Source organism: Oncorhynchus keta, chromosome 6 (assembly GCF_023373465.1).
Source record: "Oncorhynchus keta strain PuntledgeMale-10-30-2019 chromosome 6, Oket_V2, whole genome shotgun sequence".
NCBI classification, from domain to species: domain Eukaryota; kingdom Metazoa; phylum Chordata; class Actinopteri; order Salmoniformes; family Salmonidae; genus Oncorhynchus; species Oncorhynchus keta.
The window spans coordinates 5100355-5122811 of NC_068426.1; the positions used below are offsets into that span (position 1 = coordinate 5100355).

At 40.1% G+C, this 22457-nt stretch overlaps 1 long non-coding RNA gene across 14 annotated transcripts; it reads right to left on the reverse strand.

Moving 5' to 3' along the window:
- Nucleotides 1-1349: 1349 nt before the first annotated feature.
- LOC127930632 (uncharacterized) lies at nucleotides 1350-3374 on the reverse strand. 14 transcript variants are annotated; one of them, XR_008138539.1, is made up of 6 exons: nucleotides 3035-3164; nucleotides 2711-2775; nucleotides 2518-2645; nucleotides 2220-2322; nucleotides 1826-2020; nucleotides 1350-1691 (listed from the first exon to the last, which is right to left on the reverse strand). It is a non-coding gene; the product is annotated as an uncharacterized LOC127930632 (long non-coding RNA). The 14 variants fall into 14 exon arrangements; XR_008138541.1 differs by lacking the exon at nucleotides 2711-2775 and adding an exon at nucleotides 2905-2969; XR_008138546.1 differs by lacking the exon at nucleotides 2518-2645 and having other exon boundaries at nucleotides 2220-2383.
- Between the last annotated feature and the right edge of the window lie 19083 nt (nucleotides 3375-22457).

The window sequence follows — 22457 nt, forward strand, 5'->3', positions numbered from 1 at the left end:
TCCCCTGTAGGAGAAGCCTTTCTTGGGCTGTGAAGAGCCTTTTTATAGCGGTTCTTTGAATAACTATTTGTATCACCATTTGTTGAATTCAGGACGGTTCTACCAGGAACAAGAGGGTTCTTCATTACAAATCAAATCAAATGTATTTATATAGCCCTTCGTACATCAGCTGATATGTCAAAGTGCTGCACAGAAACCCAGCCTAAAACCCCAAACAGCAAGCAATGCAGGTGTAGAAGCACGGTGGCTAGGAAAAACTCCATAGAAAGGCCAGAACCTAGGAAGAAACCTAGAGAGGAACCAGGCTATGTGGGGTGGCCAGTCCTCTTCTGGCTGTGCCGGGTGGAGATTATACCAGAACATGGCCAAGATGTTCAAATGTTCATAAATGACCAGCATGGTCAAATAATACAGTTAAACATTTCCTGCCAACTGGTTACAGTGAACATACAGTTAATATATACAAAGTTACTGTATTTTACTATTAAAGTATTAAAGCTGGAAAGAACAGTATGTTGCTGTAAACACACGTGGGTTTGTGGTTCCATCCCTGTAGGGAGGAGCCCTTCTGGGTTCTACGCAGAACCCTGTCATGAAAAACCCTCTGGTTCCAGGTAGAACCAATTACAGATTCTACAGTTATAGGATACTTCAGATGCGCTTATGGCACACACTGTAAAAATTGATCTGTAATTTGTTACCAACTAGAGTCGCAGTAAATATTCAGTAACAACTTATACGGTATTTTTAAAACTGAACTGTATTTGTATAGTTGTTGTAACATGACATTATGCTGCTGATTTCTCATTGTTTAAAAAATATTTTATGTATTTTTACTGCAGGAATATTTACTAGCCAGGAATATAATTTTGTAATTTTACAGGATTTTTTAAAAACCTTTATTTAACTAGACAAGTCAGTTAAGAAAAAATGCTTATTTACAACGACAGCCTAGGAACAGTGGGTTAACTGCTTTGTTCAAGGGCAGAATTACTGATTTTTACCTTGTCAGCTCAGAGATTTGATCTAGCAACCTTGCAGTTACAATGCTCTAACCACTAGGCTACCTGTATAACCTATTCTGAGCACAATTGGGACTAAATCTCCATTGGGATTTGAACTTGGTTAACAGTGACCTGAATTCCCTGCTGCACCATCAGGTCTGTGGCATTGATAAAGATTGGCCACAGATTTAATGGCAAGAATACATTTCTGCAATTTGCTAAAAGTTGTCCAAAATCCAATCAATAATTGTGCGAAGCTCTGACAAATTAAAGTAAAAGGGTCAGTGCTCAGGGAACCTTGGCATCAAGTATGGATATACGCTATGGAGATTTAGAAACCTTTTGGTCAGTGCTCAGGGAGCCTTGGCATCAAGTATGGATATACACTATGGAGATTTGGAAACCTTTTGGTCAGTGCTCAGGGAGCCTTGGCATCAAGTATGGATATACACTATGGAGATTTGGAAACCTTTTGGTCAGTGCTCAGGGAGCCTTGGCATCAAGTATGGATATACACTATGGAGATTTGGAAACCTTTTGGTCAGTGCTCAGGGAGCCTTGGCATCAAGTATGGATATACACTATGGAGATTTGGAAACCTTTTGGTCAGTGCTCAGGGAGCCTTGGCATCAAGTATGGATATACACTATGGAGATTTGGAAACCTTTTGGTCAGTGCTCAGGGAGCCTTGGCATCAAGTATGGATATACACTATGGAGATTTGAAACCTTTTGGTCAGTGCTCAGGGAGCCTTGGCATCAAGTATGGATATACACTATGGAGATTTGGATTTGAAACCTTTTGGTCAGTGCTCAGGGAACCTTGGCATCAAGTATGGATATACACTATGGAGATTTGGAAACCTTTTGGTCAGTGCTCAGGGAGCCTTGGCATCAAGTATGGATATACACTATGGAGATTTGGAAACCTTTTGGTCAGTGCTCAGGGAGCCTTGGCATCAAGTATGGATATACACTATGGAGATTTGGAAACCTTTTGGTCAGTGCTCAGGGAGCCTTGGCATCAAGTATGGATATACACTATGGAGATTTGAAACCTTTTGGTCAGTGCTCAGGGAGCCTTGGCATCAAGTATGGATATACACTATGGAGATTTGGATTTGAAACCTTTTGGTCAGTGCTCAGGGAACCTTGGCATCAAGTATGGATATACACTATGGAGATTTGGAAACCTTTTGGTCAGTGCTCAGGGAACCTTGGCATCAAGTATGGATATACACTATGGAGATTTGGAAACCTTTTGGTCAGTGCTCAGGGAGCCTTGGCATCAAGGATATACACTATGGAGATTTGGAAACCTTTTGGTCAGTGCTCAGGGAGCCTTGGCATCAAGGATATACACTATGGAGATTTGGAAACCTTTTGGTCAGTGCTCAGGGAGCCTTGGCATCAAGTATGGATATACACTATGGAGGTTTGGATTTGAAACCTTTTGGTCAGTGCTCAGGGAGCCTTGGCATCACGTTTGGATATACACTATGGAGATTTGAAACCTTTTGGTCAGTGCTCAGGGAGCCTTGGCATCAAGTATGGATATACACTATGGAGATTTGAAACCTTTTGGTCAGTGCTCAGGGAGCCTTGGCATCAAGTATGGATATACACTATGGAGATTTGAAACCTTTTGGTCAGTGCTCAGGGAGCCTTGGCATCAAGTATGGATATACGCTATGGAGATTTGGAAACCTTTTGGTCAGTGCTCAGGGAGCCTTGGCATCACGTATGGATATACACTATGGAGATTTGGAAACCTTTTGGTCAGTGCTCAGGGAGCCTTGGCATCAAGTATGGATATACGCTATGGAGATTTGGAAACCTTTTGGTCAGTGCTCAGGAGCCTTGGCATCAAGTATGGATATACACTATGGAGATTTGGAAACCTTTTGGTCAGTGCTCAGGGAGCCTTGGCATCACGTATGGATATACACTATGGAGATTTGGAAACCTTTTGGTCAGTGCTCAGGGAGCCTTGGCATCAAGTATGGATATACGCTATGGAGATTTGGAAACCTTTTGGTCAGTGCTCAGGGAGCCTTGGCATCAAGTATGGATATACACTATGGAGATTTGGAAACCTTTTGGTCAGTGCTCAGGGAGCCTTGGCATCAAGTATGGATATACACTATGGAGATTTGGAAACCTTTTGGTCAGTGCTCAGGGAGCCTTGGCATCAAGTATGGATATACGCTATGGAGATTTGGAAACCTTTTGGTCAGTGCTCAGGGAGCCTTGGCATCAAGTATGGATATACGCTATGGAGATTTGGAAACCTTTTGGTCAGTGCTCAGGGAGCCTTGGCATCAAGTATGGATATACGCTATGGAGATTTGGAAACCTTTTGGTCAGTGCTCAGGGAGCCTTGGCATCAAGTATGGATATACGCTATGGAGATTTGAAACCTTTTGGTCAGTGCTCAGGGAGCCTTGGCATCACGTATGGATATACACTATGGAGGTTTTGATTTGAAACCTTTTGGTCAGGATTGCGTTAATGTTTCCGCAATGACATCAGATACATATTTATATCAAGAGCATGTATTTACACTCACAAGAATATGGGTACAGCTAGGGTATAGTGTACATGTATCCTAAAAAGTACTGACTACAAAGAATGCTTACTATCTGTCAAATCATGTTATATGTTATCTTATAATCAGAAAAGTTAATTAAAGGTACAGTAAGTTACTGGCAGTTAATTTAATACATTTTACAATAATTTACTGACATCTGGTTGCCAGTAAGTTGTTGGCAGTTAGTTGCCAGTGTAGTATTAGCAGTTACTGGCCATAACTCACTGAAAGACGGTTGCCAGTTAAGTAATGCAAAATTTACATCAACCTCCAGAAAATGAACTTCCATTAATTTTTCTATGAAATGCAGAATGCGGCTCTTTATTGTAACATGGTCTTAGAAATATTGCAAAACTAACAGTGTAAAAGAGGTGCTCTACCTGAACAACATAACCATCCAAACACTTAAACTGGTACAACACATCCACTGACGGTGGGCACAAATATGCATCTTATTAGATCACTCCCCCAAAGATGCTAATGAGCCCAACTGGTACATTGACCCCACCTACATTTCAAAGTGCAGTGATGATTGTACCTTATATTCAAAATATTGGGTAGTAAAAAGATACATAAATATAAACATAAATATACATAAATCTGGTCTTTGTCACAATGTTTGTGGTGTAACAAGAACATATCAGTTTGCTGGCAACCAAAAGATGCCATTGGTTACACTTCTCAACTTCACCCCTTTTCTCAGCGCAGACACAAACACACAGCCCTTCCCTCTCTGTCTTTGTGTACCAGAACAATCGAGTGGCCAACGAGGCAACAACAGAAGAAACCACAGCAGAACATGGAGGGAAGGTGGAACCAATCATGGTAGAACCCTAGAGGAACAGAAATACAGAACACAGGATGGGCTGGAGATGTCTATTTTCAATTGTCTTTTGTTTTAAACCAGGGTTATCTTCATGTCACTCCCTGCTACCAACACACAACCCCCTCCACAATGTGGAGCTTCTGTAGCTCAGTTGGTAGAGCATGGCGCTTGTAATGCCAGGGTAGTGGGTTCGATTCCCGGGACCACCCATACGTAAGTCGCTTTGGATAAAAGCGTCTGCTAAATGGCATATTATTATTATTATTATGTCCTAGTGGACCAAACTGATTAAAACCTAGTAGTCAATTGAATTTTCAAAGCCAAGTGGTTTGATTTTATTTCTGTGAATGTGAAAAATTGAAAAAAAATGCTGCTCAGCTCAGGATGGGTTTGTCCAACTACAGGACAAACAAAATCATTACATTTCCATGCATGGTATTTAATTCAAAACTTCACACATATTCCTTAAACACACTGCAACACTGCATAATAAGATACACTGTACATATTTAGTTATAAAATGTTAACATCATTGGATTGTTTAGATAATAATAATTATTATTATTATTATTAATAAAGAACAAAAATGGCATCTATAAAATATATAAACTTTTTGTGAATTACATTTTTTTTTTAAATACAAATATAAACATATTATTATTATTACCATTATTATTATTATTGTTATTATTGTTGTTATTATTATTATTAAGATCTGTCTGGCCTACCTTATATCCATCTCTGGCAACTGATTCTAATTTTTATCTATTAAATATATTCCTATTGAATGCTCTCTAAGAAATGTAACATTGCTCTTCAGACCTTAATTTGTAAAAATAAATAAATAAATAATATTTTATCTGCAACCTGTTGTTTCTATCCCTTAATTTGTGTTGGACTCCCCTAGAAGCCTCAAATTAATCTCTGAACCTGCTGTTTAATTTGTATTGGACTCCCCTAGAACCCTCAAATTAATCTCTGAACCTGCTGTTTAATTTGTATTGGACTCCCCTAGAACCCTCAAATTAATCTCTGAACCTGCTGCTTAATTTGTGTTGGACTCCCCTAGAACCCTAAAATTAATCTCTGAACCTGCTGTTTAATTTGTATTGGACTCCCCTAGAACCCTCAAATTAATCTCTGAACCTGCTGTTTAATTTGTATTGGACTCCCCTAGAACCCTCAAATTAATCTCTGAACCTGCTGTTTAATTTGTGTTGGACTCCCCTAGAACCCTCAAATTAATCTCTGATCCTGCTGTTTAATTTGTGTTGGACTCCCCTAGAACCCTCAAATTAATCTCTGAACCCGCTGTTTAATTTGTGTTGGACTCCCCTAGAACCCTCAAATTAATCTCTGAACCTGCTGTTTAATTTGTGTTGGACTCCCCTAGAACCCTCAAATTAATCTCTGATCCTGCTGTTTAATTTGTATTGGACTCCCCTAGAACCCTCAAATTAATCTCTGAACCTGCTGTTTAATTTGTATTGGACTCCCCTAGAACCCTCAAATTAATCTCTGAACCTGCTGTTTAATTTGTATTGGACTCCCCTAGAACCCTCAAATTAATCTCTGAACCTGCTGTTTAATTTGTATTGGACTCCCCTAGAACCCTCAAATTAATCTCTGAACCTGCTGCTTAATTTGTGTTGGACTCCCCTAGAACCCTAAAATTAATCTCTGAACCTGCTGTTTAATTTGTATTGGACTCCCCTAGAACCCTCAAATTAATCTCTGAACCTGCTGTTTAATTTGTATTGGACTCCCCTAGAACCCTCAAATTAATCTCTGAACCTGCTGCTTAATTTGTGTTGGACTCCCCTAGAACCCTAAAATTAATCTCTGAACCTGCTGTTTAATTTGTATTGGACTCCCCTAGAACCCTCAAATTAATCTCTGAACCCGCTGTTTAATTTGTGTTGGACTCCCCTAGAACCCTCAAATTAATCTCTGAACCCGCTGTTTAATTTGTGTTGGACTCCCCTAGAACCCTCAAATTAATCTCTGAACCTGCTGTTTAATTTGTGTTGGACTCCCCTAGAACCCTCAAATTAATCTCTGATCCTGCTGTTTAATTTGTATTGGACTCCCATTGAACCCTCAAATTAATCTCTGAACCTGCTGTTTAATTTGTATTGGACTCCCCTAGAACCCTCAAATTAATCTCTGAACCTGCTGTTTAATTTGTATTGGACTCCCCTAGAACCCTCAAATTAATCTCTGAACCTGCTGTTTAATTTGTATTGGACTCCCCTAGAACCCTCAAATTAATCTCTGAACCTGCTGCTTAATTTGTGTTGGACTCCCCTAGAACCCTAAAATTAATCTCTGAACCTGCTGTTTAATTTGTATTGGACTCCCCTAGAACCCTCAAATTAATCTCTGAACCTGCTGTTTAATTTGTATTGGACTCCCCTAGAACCCTCAAATTAATCTCTGAACCTGCTGCTTAATTTGTGTTGGACTCCCTAGAACCCTAAAATTAATCTCTGAACCTGCTGTTTAATTTGTATTGGACTCCCTAGAACCCTCAAATTAATCTCTGAACCTGCTGTTTAATTTGTATTGGACTCCCCTAGAACCCTCAAATTAATCTCTGAACCTGCTGTTTAATTTGTGTTGGACTCCCCTAGAACCCTCAAATTAATCTCTGATCCTGCTGTTTAATTTGTGTTGGACTCCCCTAGAACCCTCAAATTAATCTCTGAACCCGCTGTTTAATTTGTGTTGGACTACCCTAGAACCCTCAAATTAATCTCTGAACCTGCTGTTTAATTTGTGTTGGACTCCCTAGAACCCTCAAATTAATCTCTGATCCTGCTGTTTAATTTGTATTGGACTCCCCTAGAACCCTCAAATTAATCTCTGAACCTGCTGTTTAATTTGTATTGGACTCCCCTAGAACCCTCAAATGAATCTCTGAACCTGCTGTTTAATTTGTGTTGGACTCCCCTAGAACCCTCAAATTAATCTCTGAACCTGCTGTTTAATTTGTATTGGACTCCCCTAGAACACTCAAATTAATCTCTGAACCTGCTGTTTAATTTGTGTTGGACTCCCCTAGAACCCTCAAATTAATCTCTGAACCTGCTGTTTAATTTGTGTTGGACTCCCCTAGAACCCTCAAATTAATCTCTGAACCTGCTGTTTAATTTGTATTGGACTCCCCTAGAACCCTCAAATTAATCTCTGAACCTGCTGTTTAATTTGTGTTGGACTCCCCTAGAACCCTCAAATTAATCTCTGAACCTGCTGTTTAATTTGTATTGGACTCCCCTAGAACCCTCAAATTAATCTCTGAACCTGCTGTTTAATTTGTGTTGGACTCCCATAGAACCCTCAAATTAATCTCTGAACCTGCTGTTTAATTTGTATTGGACTCCACTAGAACCCTCAAATTAATCTCTGATCCTGCTGTTTAATTTGTGTTGGACTCCCCTAGAACCCTCAAATTAATCTCTGAACCCGCTGTTTAATTTGTGTTGGACTCCCCTAGAACCCTCAAATTAATCTCTGATCCTGCTGTTTAATTTGTGTTGGACTCCCCTAGAACCCTCAAATTAATCTCTGAACCTGCTGTTTAATTTGTATTGGACTCCCATAGAACCCTCAAATTAATCTCTGAACCTGCTCTTTAATTTGTATTGGACTCCCCTAGAACCCTCAAATTAAACTCTGAACCTGCTGTTTAATTTGTATTGGACTCCCCTAGAACCCTCAAATTAATCTCTGACCCTGCTGTTTAATTTGTATTGGACTCCCCTAGAACCCTCAAATTAATCTCTGAACCTGCTGTTTAATTTGTATTGGACTCCCCTAGAACCCTCAAATTAATCTCTGAACCTGCTGTTTAATTTGTGTTGGACTCCCCTAGAACCCTCAAATTAATCTCTGAACCTGCTGTTTAATTTGTATTGGACTCCCATAGAACCCTCAAATTAATCTCTGAACCTGCTCTTTAATTTGTATTGGACTCCCCTAGAACCCTCAAATTAATCTCTGAACCTGCTGTTTAATTTGTATTGGACTCCCCTAGAACCCTCAAATTAATCTCTGAACCTGCTGTTTAATTTGTATTGGACTCCCCTAGAACCCTCAAATTAATCTCTGAACCTGCTGTTTAATTTGTATTGGACTCCCCTAGAACACTCAAATTAATCTCTGAACCTGCTGCTTAATTTGTATTGGACTCCCCTAGAACCCTCAAATTAATCTCTGATCCTGCTGTTTAATTTGTATTGGACTCCCCTAGAACCCTCAAATTAATCTCTGAACCTGCTGTTTAATTTGTATTGGACTCCCCTAGAACCCTCAAATGAATCTCTGAACCTGCTGTTTAATTTGTGTTGGACTCCCCTAGAACCCTCAAATTAATCTCTGAACCTGCTGTTTAATTTGTATTGGACTCCCCTAGAACACTCAAATTAATCTCTGAACCTGCTGTTTAATTTGTGTTGGACTCCCCTAGAACCCTCAAATTAATCTCTGAACCTGCTGTTTAATTTGTGTTGGACTCCCCTAGAACCCTCAAATTAATCTCTGAACCTGCTGTTTAATTTGTATTGGACTCCCCTAGAACCCTCAAATTAATCTCTGAACCTGCTGTTTAATTTGTGTTGGACTCCCCTAGAACCCTCAAATTAATCTCTGAACCTGCTGTTTAATTTGTATTGGACTCCCTAGAACCCTCAAATTAATCTCTGAACCTGCTGTTTAATTTGTGTTGGACTCCCATAGAACCCTCAAATTAATCTCTGAACCTGCTGTTTAATTTGTATTGGACTCCACTAGAACCCTCAAATTAATCTCTGATCCTGCTGTTTAATTTGTGTTGGACTCCCTAGAACCCTCAAATTAATCTCTGAACCCGCTGTTTAATTTGTGTTGGACTCCCCTAGAACCCTCAAATTAATCTCTGATCCTGCTGTTTAATTTGTGTTGGACTCCCCTAGAACCCTCAAATTAATCTCTGAACCTGCTGTTTAATTTGTATTGGACTCCCATAGAACCCTCAAATTAATCTCTGAACCTGCTCTTTAATTTGTATTGGACTCCCCTAGAACCCTCAAATTAAACTCTGAACCTGCTGTTTAATTTGTATTGGACTCCCCTAGAACCCTCAAATTAATCTCTGACCCCTGCTGTTTAATTTGTATTGGACTCCCCTAGAACCCTCAAATTAATCTCTGAACCTGCTGTTTAATTTGTATTGGACTCCCCTAGAACCCTCAAATTAATCTCTGAACCTGCTGTTTAATTTGTGTTGGACTCCCCTAGAACCCTCAAATTAATCTCTGAACCTGCTGTTTAATTTGTATTGGACTCCCATAGAACCCTCAAATTAATCTCTGAACCTGCTCTTTAATTTGTATTGGACTCCCTAGAACCCTCAAATTAATCTCTGAACCTGCTGTTTAATTTGTATTGGACTCCCCTAGAACCCTCAAATTAATCTCTGAACCTGCTGTTTAATTTGTATTGGACTCCCCTAGAACCCTCAAATTAATCTCTGAACCTGCTGTTTAATTTGTATTGGACTCCCCTAGAACACTCAAATTAATCTCTGAACCTGCTGCTTAATTTGTATTGGACTCCCCTAGAACCCTCAAATTAATCTCTGATCCTGCTGTTTAATTTGTATTGGACTCCCCTAGAACCCTCAAATTAATCTCTGACCCCTGCTGTTTAATTTGTATTGGACTCCCCTAGAACCCTCAAATTAATCTCTGAACCTGCTGTTTAATTTGTATTGGACTCCCCTAGAACCCTCAAATTAATCTCTGAACCTGCTGTTTAATTTGTGTTGGACTCCCCTAGAACCCTCAAATTAATCTCTGAACCTGCTGTTTAATTTGTATTGGACTCCCCTAGAACCCTCAAATTAATCTCTGAACCTGCTGTTTAATTTGTATTGGACTCCCCTAGAACCCTCAAATTAATCTCTGAACCTGCTGTTTAATTTGTGTTGGACTCCCCTAGAACACTCAAATTAATCTCTGATCCTGCTGTTTAATTTGTGTTGGACTCCCCTAGAACCCTCAAATTAATCTCTGATCCTGCTGTTTAATTTGTATTGGACTCCCCTAGAACCCTCAAATTAATCTCTGAACCTGCTGTTTAATTTGTGTTGGACTCCCCTTAACACTCAAATTAATCTCTGATCCTGCTGTTTAATTTGTGTTGGACTCCCCTAGAACCCTCAAATTAATCTCTGAACCTGTTGTTTAATTTGTGTTGGACTCCCCTAGAACCCTCAAATTAATCTCTGAACCTGCTGTTTAATTTGTATTGGACTCCCATAGAACCCTCAAATTAATCTCTGATCCTGTTGTTTAATTTGTGTTGGACTCCCCTAGAACCCTCAAATTAATCTCTGAACCTGCTGTTTAATTTGTTTTGGACTCCCATAGAACCCTCAAATTAATCTCTGAACCTGCTGTTTAATTTGTGTTGGACTCCCCTAGAACACTCAAATTAATCTCTGATCCTGCTGTTTAATTTGTGTTGGACTCCCCTAGAACACTCAAATTAATCTCTGATCCTGCTGTTTAATTTGTGTTGGACTCCCCTAGAACCCTCAAATTAATCTCTGATCCTGCTGTTTAATTTGTATTGGACTCCCCTAGAACCCTCAAATTCATCTCTGAACCTGCTGTTTAATTTGTGTTGGACTCCCTAGAACACTCAAATTAATCTCTGATCCTGCTGTTTAATTTGTGTTGGACTCCCCTAGAACCCTCAAATTAATCTCTGAACCTGTTGTTTAATTTGTGTTGGACTCCCCTAGAACCCTCAAATTAATCTCTGAACCTGCTGTTTAATTTGTATTGGACTCCCATAGAACCCTCAAATTAATCTCTGATCCTGTTGTTTAATTTGTGTTGGACTCCCCTAGAACCCTCAAATTAATCTCTGAACCTGCTGTTTAATTTGTTTTGGACTCCCATAGAACCCTCAAATTAATCTCTGAACCTGTTGTTTAATTTGTGTTGGACTCCCCTAGAACCCTCAAATTAATCTCTGATCCTGCTGTTTAATTTGTATTGGACTCCCCTAGAACCCTCAAATTAATCTCTGAACCTGCTGTTTAATTTGTATTGGACTCCCCTCGAACCCTCAAATTAATCTCTGAACCTGCTGTTTAATTTGTATTGGACTCCCATAGAACACTCAAATTAATCTCTGAACCTGCTGTTTAATTTGTGTTGGACTCCCCTAGAACCCTCAAATTAATCTCTGATCCTGCTGTTTAATTTGTATTGGACTCCCATAGAACACTCAAATTAATCTCTGAACCTGCTGTTTAATTTGTGTTGGACTCCCCTAGAACCCTCAAATTAATCTCTGAACCTGCTGTTTAATTTGTGTTGGACTCCCATAGAACCCTCAAATTAATCTCTGAACCTGTTGTTTAATTTGTGTTGGACTCCCCTAGAACCCTCAAATTAATCTCTGATCCTGCTGTTTAATTTGTATTGGACTCCCCTAGAACCCTCAAATTAATCTCTGAACCTGCTGTTTAATTTGTATTGGACTCCCCTCGAACCCTCAAATTAATCTCTGAACCTGCTGCTTAATTTGTGTTGGACTCCCCTAGAACCCTCAAATTAATCTCTGAACCTGCTGTTTAATTTGTGTTGGACTCCCCTAGAACCCTCAAATTAATCTCTGATCCTGCTGTTTAATTTGTATTGGACTCCCATAGAACACTCAAATTAATCTCTGAACCTGCTGTTTAATTTGTGTTGGACTCCCTAGAACCCTCAAATTAATCTCTGATCCTGCTGTTTAATTTGTATTGGACTCCCATAGAACACTCAAATTAATCTCTGAACCTGCTGTTTAATTTGTGTTGGACTCCCCTAGAACCCTCAAATTAAACTCTGAACCTGCTGTTTAATTTGTGTTGGACTCCCCTAGAACCCTCAAATTAATCTCTGAACCTGCTGTTTAATTTGTGTTGGACTCCCCTAGAACCCTCAAATTAATCTCTGAACCTGCTGTTTAATTTGTATTGGACTCCCCTAGAACACTCAAATTAATCTCTGAACCTGCTGTTTAATTTGTATTGGACTCCCCTAGAACCCTCAAATTAATCTCTGAACCTGCTGTTTAATTTGTGTTGGACTCCCCTAGAACACTCAAATTAATCTCTGATCCTGCTGTTTAATTTGTGTTGGACTCCCCTAGAACCCTCAAATTAATCTCTGATCCTGCTGTTTAATTTGTATTGGACTCCCCTAGAACCCTCAAATTAATCTCTGAACCTGCTGTTTAATTTGTGTTGGACTCCCCTAGAACCCTCAAATTAATCTCTGATCCTGCTGTTTAATTTGTGTTGGACTCCCCTAGAACCCTCCAATTAATCTCTGAACCTGTTGTTTAATTTGTGTTGGACTCCCTAGAACCCTCAAATTAATCTCTGAACCTGCTGTTTAATTTGTATTGGACTCCCATAGAACCCTCAAATTAATCTCTGATCCTGTTGTTTAATTTGTGTTGGACTCCCTAGAACCCTCAAATTAATCTCTGAACCTGCTGTTTAATTTGTTTTGGACTCCCATAGAACCCTCAAATTAATCTCTGAACCTGCTGTTTAATTTGTGTTGGACTCCCCTAGAACACTCAAATTAATCTCTGATCCTGCTGTTTAATTTGTGTTGGACTCCCCTAGAACACTCAAATTAATCTCTGATCCTGCTGTTTAATTTGTGTTGGACTCCCCTAGAACCCTCAAATTAATCTCTGATCCTGCTGTTTAATTTGTATTGGACTCCCCTAGAACCCTCAAATTCATCTCTGAACCTGCTGTTTAATTTGTGTTGGACTCCCCTAGAACACTCAAATTAATCTCTGATCCTGCTGTTTAATTTGTGTTGGACTCCCCTAGAACCCTCAAATTAATCTCTGAACCTGTTGTTTAATTTGTGTTGGACTCCCCTAGAACCCTCAAATTAATCTCTGAACCTGCTGTTTAATTTGTATTGGACTCCCATAGAACCCTCAAATTAATCTCTGATCCTGTTGTTTAATTTGTGTTGGACTCCCCTAGAACCCTCAAATTAATCTCTGAACCTGCTGTTTAATTTGTTTTGGACTCCCATAGAACCCTCAAATTAATCTCTGAACCTGTTGTTTAATTTGTGTTGGACTCCCCTAGAACCCTCAAATTAATCTCTGATCCTGCTGTTTAATTTGTATTGGACTCCCCTAGAACCCTCAAATTAATCTCTGAACCTGCTGTTTAATTTGTATTGGACTCCCCTCGAACCCTCAAATTAATCTCTGAACCTGCTGCTTAATTTGTGTTGGACTCCCCTAGAACCCTCAAATTAATCTCTGAACCTGCTGTTTAATTTGTGTTGGACTCCCCTAGAACCCTCAAATTAATCTCTGATCCTGCTGTTTAATTTGTATTGGACTCCCATAGAACACTCAAATTAATCTCTGAACCTGCTGTTTAATTTGTGTTGGACTCCCCTAGAACCCTCAAATTAATCTCTGATCCTGCTGTTTAATTTGTATTGGACTCCCATAGAACACTCAAATTAATCTCTGAACCTGCTGTTTAATTTGTGTTGGACTCCCCTAGAACCCTCAAATTAATCTCTGAACCTGCTGTTTAATTTGTGTTGGACTCCCATAGAACCCTCAAATTAATCTCTGAACCTGTTGTTTAATTTGTGTTGGACTCCCCTAGAACCCTCAAATTAATCTCTGATCCTGCTGTTTAATTTGTATTGGACTCCCCTAGAACCCTCAAATTAATCTCTGAACCTGCTGTTTAATTTGTATTGGACTCCCCTCGAACCCTCAAATTAATCTCTGAACCTGCTGCTTAATTTGTGTTGGACTCCCTAGAACCCTCAAATTAATCTCTGAACCTGCTGTTTAATTTGTGTTGGACTCCCTAGAACCCTCAAATTAATCTCTGATCCTGCTGTTTAATTTGTATTGGACTCCCATAGAACACTCAAATTAATCTCTGAACCTGCTGTTTAATTTGTGTTGGACTCCCCTAGAACCCTCAAATTAATCTCTGATCCTGCTGTTTAATTTGTATTGGACTCCCATAGAACACTCAAATTAATCTCTGAACCTGCTGTTTAATTTGTGTTGGACTCCCCTAGAACCCTCAAATTAATCTCTGAACCTGCTGTTTAATTTGTGTTGGACTCCCCTAGAACCCTCAAATTAATCTCTGAACCTGCTGTTTAATTTGTGTTGGACTCCCCTAGAACCCTCAAATTAATCTCTGAACCTGCTGTTTAATTTGTATTGGACTCCCCTAGAACACTCAAATTAATCTCTGAACCTGCTGTTTAATTTGTATTGGACTCCCCTAGAACCCTCAAATTAATCTCTGAACCTGCTGTTTAATTTGTGTTGGACTCCCCTAGAACACTCAAATTAATCTCTGAACCTGCTGCTTAATTTGTGTTGGACTCCCATAGAACCCTCAAATCATCTCTAGACCTGCTATTTTTTCATTCTCCCGCTCTAATCAGGAACTTATCTAAACCTGGGCCACCAGGTGGGAGTTAATGATCGGGTATAACAGAAAATCATCAGGCTCTGGACATCGTAGGGTAGGATAGGGTAGGATAGGGTAGGATAGGATTTGAATATCCCATGCCCTAGCACAGGGGTAGGCAACCAACCCCGTTCCTGGAGACCCGTAGGTACTGTACTACAGCATGTTGTCCCAACTAGGCACCTCGTCTAACCAACTGAGATAATGAATCAGTCCAGTGAGCCTAAATTCAATACACCTGGTGTTCTTCCAGGTCGGTTAAAGGAAAAACATGAAGTGCCTGCAGCCCTCCAGGGTTGTCTAGCCCTGCCCTAGCGTCTCTGTGCTCCCCTTTGCTCCTGTAACAACTATAGTATTGCCACAGTAGTCTATAAAATAACACATATACTGTAGAAAAGTGTTTATTCCCCTCGGGGAGAAGTCTATCTTGTGTTTAATACCTAAACATGGCAAATCAAAATATATATTTAATCAGAATACAAATTAGTAATTACCACCACCTACTGGCCATTATGTCTGTCTGTCTGTCTGTCTGTCTGTCTGTCTGTCTGTCTGTCTGTCTGTCTGTCTGTCTGTCTTTCTTTCGTATCTATTGAATTTCACCAGAGGTTGGCGGAGACTAATTATACATCTACCACAATCAGTTTACTTTCAACATGATCAAAGCAACAACTCTGGTTTCTATGGTTACCACCCCCCCGGATAGACTGACAGTACAGGTATCAGTGACCGGGGCAGCGGCATTGAGGCTATCTCCATTTTAAAGTAGTCCATTTTATTATTATTTGGGGTTTGAAAATAGTGTTAAGCTACTTTTGGGGATCGCTCCCAACTCATGGGAATCCCCACCCAGTTGACTACTTTAAAATGATGGAAGCTCACAATTACAGTGTCCATGCTAAAATGGATTATATCCAATTCGAGTCCTCTAACTATCTCGTTGGCTATGTGCAATACATTTCATTTGAACAGTTTGTAACGTGTGCCCTCCTGAATAGGCCGCATGCACACCTACTGAATCAGGTTGCCAAATTTACAGTCAATCAGAATGGTGGTGGGTGTGGCCCAGTGTGATGAAGTTTAAAGGGACAGTTCACCCTAATGACAAATATACTTCATCTTATGGACAGAAACAGCATACCAACAACAGTGAGTGTGGACAGATCCCTATTGGAAAATAATATAATGTCAAACTAGGCACAAAAAAAACAGCAACACATACCCCCCTTTATTGAAGTAGACAGTAAAACACTACGACACATCAGATTGGTCTTTATTGAAGCAGACAGTAAAACACTATGACACATCAGATTGGTCTTTATTGAAGTAGACAGTAGAACACTTCATGACACATCAGAATAGTATATTGATTTGGTATCATTATAACACAATTATGTTCAATATTTATGAACTTAATTTAACTTCTTAAATTCTTGGGACGGGAGCGTCCCACCTGGCCAACATCCAGTGAAATTGCAGAGCATGAAATTCAAACTACAGAATTATAAATATTTAACTTTCATAAAATCACATGTGTAATACATCAAAATAAAGCTTAACTTCTTGTTAATCCAGCCGCTGTGTCAGATTTCAAAAAAGCTTTACGGCGAAAGCACACCATGCGATTATCTGAGGACAGGACCCCGCTTCATAAAAGCATGAAAAACATATTTCAACCAGGCAGGTGCGCCACGAAAGTCAGAAATAGCTATATAATAAATGCCTTACCTTTGATGATCATCTTCTGTTGGCACTCCAAAAGGTCCCAGGTACATCACAAATGGTCCTTTTGTTCAATAATGTCCTTCTTTATATCCATAAAAACTCAGTTTAGCTGGTGCGCTTCAGTCAATAATCCACCCAGTTTCCCTCCATCTAAATGCATACAAAATGAGTCCCAAACTAATAAACTTTTCCAAACAAGTCAAACAACGTTTATAATCAAACCATAGGTACCCTAATACGTAAATAAACTATCAAATTTGAGACGGAGAATCGTTATTGTCTTTACCGGAGAAAAATCCCAAAGAACACGCTCTCTTCCGGAAACACTACAACCAAAATGGGAGCCACCTAGAAAAACCACCATTTCTGGGTCATTTTTCCAAAAACCAGCATGAAACTCTTCCTAAAGACTGTTGACATCTAGTGGAAGCCCTAAGAACTGCAATCTGGGCAGATTTAGCCTTATAATAAAAGTGATAGCCATTGAAAATAGTGGAAGGCTGAATTTTTTGGGGGGGGGATGGTTTGTCCTCGGAGTTTCGCCTGCCATATCAGTTCTGTTATACTCACATACATTATTTTTTAACAGTTCTAGAAACTTTAGTGTTTAATATCCAATATATACCAATTATATGCATATCCTAGCCTCTGTGTCTGAGTAACAGGCAGTTTACTTTGGGCAGGCTTTTCATCCGGACGTGAAAATACTGCCCCCTATCCAAGAGAGTTTAACCTCAATATTCTATATTCTCAAATCATAATTTAAATTGCCTGGCACATTTACAGAAATCTTAATGTGCACGGTCCATGTTAAATAAATAAAAGAAAACCAATTCAATGTGTAACACTTTAATTTAACCAACCTGGACTCATAGTCTAGACATAACATAGTAAATGTAAATCTAGGACACTCCAATTAGTATGATATATGTCGTGGAAAATTATAAAATAAGGCTTGTATTACATTATAATAGTTGTTACATTTGACAGAATAGAGTATTGTGTGTGTGTGTTCCCCTGAGGATGGGCCTCTATGAGAGAGCACTGACGATGCCTTTGGGTAATAAAGCCTACAGAGTATTCCAGATAACATTAGCTAATGGTTCTGTTCTATGCCGTACCAGGGAGAGACGGTCCCCCTTTGGAGTCAGGTGGCCAGACACCGGTCTTTACAATGAGAACTGTTGACACAGCAGTAACTGTCTGCTATGTTTTATAGATATCTTTCATACAAATCGTAACCTTTTGTGAACTGTTCCTAAGATCTGTGGTTCGTCAGTGTAAGTTGAGAGGGGTGTATCTTGGCTATAAAAGATCTTTGTACTTTTCTGTTGGTACTTTTCAATGGTTTGTTAGAGATGGCGCATCACTGAAAGTCAAAAAAGGCAAAGCTCTTATTAAAATAAATGTAGTTTAAGTATAACTCTGACTGGTGTGTGAAGTTTGTAATTCTCTCCTCATTTGGTAAAGCAGAAATATGCCACCACATTTGGCGATGGGGATGGGACGTGAATCTTCACTCGGTGACCGCTCCTGAAGATCTGGGCAAATCGTGCACGAGGGATCCCTCAAATTTGGGATTTCAGGGAAACCATCTCAGGGAAACCACACTTTGCGAACGAAGCAGATGGACCCACCTTTGATCTGAGAGGCAGCGAGCCGAGTGGATTCCACATCTCGAATTTAGTTTTTTTTAAAGAAAGAGGTGAACAAACCACACATGAAGTCGTGTTTTAAAATAAGCCTCTGTTAGGTATGCTCTGAGTGTGTATTCCTTGTGAGGAGGGCACCTTGGAGGCGTAAGCTGGGCCGAGTCAGAGGAGAGTAATCTGAGAGTTTGCGGACTCAAAGATACTCTACTATTTGTCGGTTGCGGGCGGTTGCGGGCGACCTAGAGCCGTCCTGACACTGAATTGATCACAGTGGGGATTGGTGCGGCCTGTGGGTGTGAGGGGCCAGGGTGACTATGCGTTCTGTGTGAAACACGGTACTTGGTAAAGCCCTATTGGAAGAAGGACCTCATTCTGAAAGTGTCTGTGTGACTGTCTAAGTGACCCTGTGTGAGCGCGGTAGGTTGACTCTGTGTGGGCAACCTTTTAATTATGTTCTGATTTTCTGTGTGGACATCTGACCAGTTCTGTGTGGACATCTGACCAGTTCTGTGTGGACATCTGACCAATCCTGTGTGGGTGATCCTTAAAGTTCTGTGTGAGTAGCTAAGATTTCCTTACGTTTTATATGGATTCTGTGAATATATGAAAACATAATAAATTGTACGTGTGTATAATCGATTACTAGCGATAACGATAAAAGTAATGCTGAGAATATAATTAGATACAATTTAAACCACCCATTCGTAGACGTACGTAGGTTTTGAGTCGGTTTAATGGATAATTTGATGAAGATGAGGTTTTAAGCACTATTAAACTGTCTGGGAAATTGTGCTCTAGAAACTGATTAGAGTGTGTCCACTTTCGGTCAAAAAACTGCCCTTAAAGTCTGAAACGGTTTTCTGTTTTCTTCCCAGTATGAAGAAAAGGAGTTGGGGATTTATTGATGGTCAGATTCGTGTTTATCGTCAAAGGAATGAGCGTTACCCCGAGGCCTGTACTCTGGAGCGGGATCGATCTGGAGGTGGAGGGTCCGTCATGGTCTGGGGCGTGGTGTCACAGCATCATCGGACTGAGCTTGTTGTCATTGCAGGCAATCTCAACGCTGTGTGTTACAGGGAAGACATCCTCCTCCCTCATGTGGTAACCTTCCTGCAGGCCCATCCTGACATGACCCTCCAGCATGACAACGCCACCAGCCATACTGCTCGCTCTGTGCGTGATTTCCTGGGAACTTGGAACTTGCAGGTGACTTGTTGGAAGAGTGGGGTAACATCTCACAGCAAGAACTGGCAAATCTGATGCAATCCATGAGGAGGAGATGTACTGCAGTACTTAATGCAGCTGGTATCCACACCAGATACTGACTGTTACTTTTGATTTTGACCCCTATTCTATTTCTGTTAGTCACATGTCTGTGGAACTTGCTCAGTTTATGTCTCAGTTGTTGAATCTTATGATCATACAAATATTTACACATGTTAAGTTTGCTGAAAATAAACGCAGTTGACAGCGAAAGGTTTCTTTTTTTTGCTGAGTTTATTTCCCAACATGCTCTATTGCAGTTAGATATTTTGAATTATTTGTTGCAATATCTGTGTTTATGATTGATAAATAAATCAATAAATGTATCTTATGCTACTCAAAGATAAATAGCATACATTTTCCTAAACTAATTCAATCTATGAGTCGGATTTATCGCACCCATTACTGAAATGGTTGTTCCAGTAGATAGTATCATTTATTCATATTTCTATCTGTGGCAGTCATTCTGAATGCAGTCATTCTGAATGCAGTCACTCTGATTGCAGTCACTCTGAATGCAGTCACTCTGATTGCAGTCACTCTGAATGCAGTCACTCTGAATGCACACTCTGAATGCAGTCACTCTGAAAGCAGTCACTCTGAATGCAGTCACTCTGATTGCAGTCACTCTGAATGCAGTCACTCTGAATGCAGTCATTCTGAATGCAGTCACTCTGAATGCAGTCACTCTGAAAGCAGTCACTCTGATTGCAGTCACTCTGATTGCAGTCACTCTGAATGCAGTCACTCTGAATGCAGTCACTCTGAATGCACACTCCGAATGCAGTCACTCTGAATGCAGTCACTCTGAATGCAGTCACTCTGATTGCAGTCACTCTGAATGCAGTCACTCTGATTGCAGTCACTCTGAATGCAGTCACTCTGAAAGCAGTCACTCTGATTGCAGTCACTCTGAATGCAGTCACTCTGAATGCACACTCTGAATGCAGTCACTCTGAATGCACACTCCGAATGCAGTCACTCTGAATGCAGTCATTCTGAATGCAGTCACTCTGAATGCAGTCATTCTGAATGCAGTCACTCTGAATGCAGTCACTCTGAATGCAGTCACTCTGAATGCAGTCACTCTGAATGCAGTCACTCTGATTGCAGTCACTCTGATTGCAGTCACTCTGAATGCAGTCACTCTGAATGCAGTCACTCTGAATGCACACTCTGAATGCAGTCACTCTGAATGCACACTCTGAATGCAGTCACTCTGAATGCAGTCATTCTGAATGCAGTCACTCTGAATGCAGTCACTCTGAATGCAGTCACTCTGAATGCAGTCACTCTGAATGCAGTCACTCTGAATGAAGTCACTCTGAATGCAGTCACTCTGAATGCAGTCACTCTGAATGAAGTCACTCTGAATGCAGTCACTCTGAATGCACACTCTGAATGCAGTCACTCTGAATGCAGTCATTCTGAATGCAGTCACTCTGAATGCAGTCACTCTGAATGCAGTCACTCTGAATGCAGTCACTCTGAATGCAGTCACTCTGAATGAAGTCACTCTGAATGCAGTCACTCTGAATGCAGTCACTCTGAATGCAGTCACTCTGAATGCAGATAGTGGGAATCCACTCGGGCTGGATTCCATTAGGAATTCAACATCTCTCTGCAAACCAGCATAATGTGACTTGATGCCGGTGTTGCTGTATCTTTGGCTGGTCACCATGTATAGTACCGTTAACATTCGGAACACATTCCTAATATGGGACAGCATCCCTGTGGAAAGCTTTTGGAAACTATGTCTTAGCCTCTGGAGAAAAGCCATTTGATCCTCCTCTTCCCCAAACAGGAACATTTGTCACAATAAAACCAATTTGTAAGTCGCTCTGGATAAGAGCGTCTGCTAAATGACTTAAATGTAATGTAAATGTATGTAAAGTCCATGCCCAGACGCATTGACAAGCAACAAATCAATTCTAATGAAGTGTGTTTTCCTCTATCCTCTAACTCAAAAAAATAAAAAGAGACCAATGTTATACATAACACCCCCCCTCCGGTTTTGTGAAATGACCTCTTCCAAATATGGACGTCCATGAAACAGAGTTCAGACGACTGCTGTACAGCTTGCCGACGTCGTTGAGCTAAACAACCACCGTTGTCGTGTTTGTGAGAGTCTTGTTAGTTTGTAGCTCACATAGTTTCGGTTGGTTTCCACTAGTTACCCCAATCACAAAGTCATAATTGGCTATATTGTAAAAATAGCATTTTGGTCTTTATTTAAAGGTTAGGAATAAGGTTAGCAGTGTTTTTAAGGTAAGGGTTAAAGGTGACATTTGAAACATGTTAAGAAGATGAATTTAAGAAATAGTTTGGGGTTATGACGTGTCTACTGAGGACAGTTCGGGTTTTACAGACGATTTTGTGACGATTTTCTTGTCCGAATCCTCGCATGTGTAGAAAAAAGGCCGCTTTCACAAGCCCCATGTAATGAAATAGGCGCAAACGTTATGTCGGCGGAAAGAGGAGATTAAGCTGCAGCCACTACAATAAACAGTACGTCTCTAGCATTAACACACAGGGAGATATTCAATATTCAGTCACCATGTGACACACGGGTCCGTCAATCGACTCTAGGTGTTTGTTTTTTTCATAAGCAACTCTCTGCTTTTCTGTGTAGTTTTTTTTTTTATTAACAATCAACTCCAGCAGAGTACATGTTGCTATCGATTGACTTCCGTTTGATCTAAAAGTCTGTGCTGCTTTGCACACTTTTACCCAAGTGGGAAAATGATGTCCATGTGAGAAATCCGATCAGCGCTTTCATACGGCAATCTGACGCCAACCTTCGGTTTTGTACGGAATATCATCTTCTTTCATTTCTTGCCAAAAAACCTAATTGAAAGGCTTCA